Source organism: Camelina sativa, chromosome 18, assembly GCF_030686135.1.
Source record: "Camelina sativa cultivar CO46 ecotype springtype chromosome 18, ASM3068613v1".
Lineage (NCBI taxonomy): Eukaryota > Viridiplantae > Streptophyta > Magnoliopsida > Brassicales > Brassicaceae > Camelina > Camelina sativa.
The window spans coordinates 189,724-190,683 of NC_141897.1; the positions used below are offsets into that span (position 1 = coordinate 189,724).

The 960-nt window shown below is 41.8% G+C and overlaps 1 non-coding gene across 1 annotated transcript; it reads left to right on the forward strand.

The window, feature by feature from the left end:
• The first annotated feature begins 853 nt into the window (after window positions 1-853).
• LOC147921281 (small nucleolar RNA R71) lies at window positions 854-960 on the forward strand. The gene has a single exon (XR_015589886.1). It is a non-coding gene; the product is annotated as a small nucleolar RNA R71 (small nucleolar RNA).

Below are 960 nucleotides of genomic sequence, written 5' to 3' on the forward strand. Positions count from 1 at the left end.
TGCTCCTCGTCGTGTTGGTAAGACTCTTCCACTGCGAAGATTGATATCATTGGAAAATTCAGTAGTTTGCACAATAGCTTTGCCCTTGTGATGGTCATGTTTTGGGGCAGAAGCTTGCTGATTTTCTATAGTCATAATCCTGAAAGTCAGTTTGTCAAACTTGGCATGAACTTCACTGTAAATATCTTCTATCCTCTTGTTCAACTCAGCAATTCTGTTTGCTGCCTCAATCTTCCCATTGGTTTGCCCAATAACCAGCTGTTGTATCATTGCTCTTAGGTCTTGTTCCTGGCCTTTGTTAGTCTAAAACCCTGGTGGGGGAGACAATTGGGGCTGGAACGCCTGTTGTTGCTGCTTGGGTATATAGTTTTGTTGTTGTTGAGGTTTTTGAGGCTGTTGAGGGGGGTAGAATTGATCTTGTGGGTTAGCCACATTGTTACTCCTATAAGAGAGATTGTTATTCTTGAATCCTCCTTGGTTGTAACCTTTGAATCCACCCTGGTTTTGCATGTAGCACAACTCAGCAAACTCTCTATCTCCTTCTTGGACTGGAGCTTCTTCTTCACCAATGAAGTGAATGGTTTTTGATTGGCTTAGGAAAATCTTGTCAAGCTTCTCATTGACCATCTTTAAATCCTTCTTGTACTTGTCCTCTTGATCAGTGGAGGGGATCCTTATGGTTCTATCATAATCTTCATTATAATTACCATCTGATTGAGCAAGATTCTCTACCAACTCCCAGCCTTCTTCCACATTCTTGTTGAGAAAGTTTCCATTGGAGGCTGTATCAAGTAGCATTCTAATATTGGGAAGCACTCCTCTATACAAAGTGCTTAGAAGGGACTCATTGCTGAAGCCATGGTGAGGACACTGAGTCTGGAATCCTTTAAACCTCTCCCTAGCTTCACAAAAGCTCTCATTATTCCTTTGAGCAAACCCAGAAATTTCATTCCTCAACCT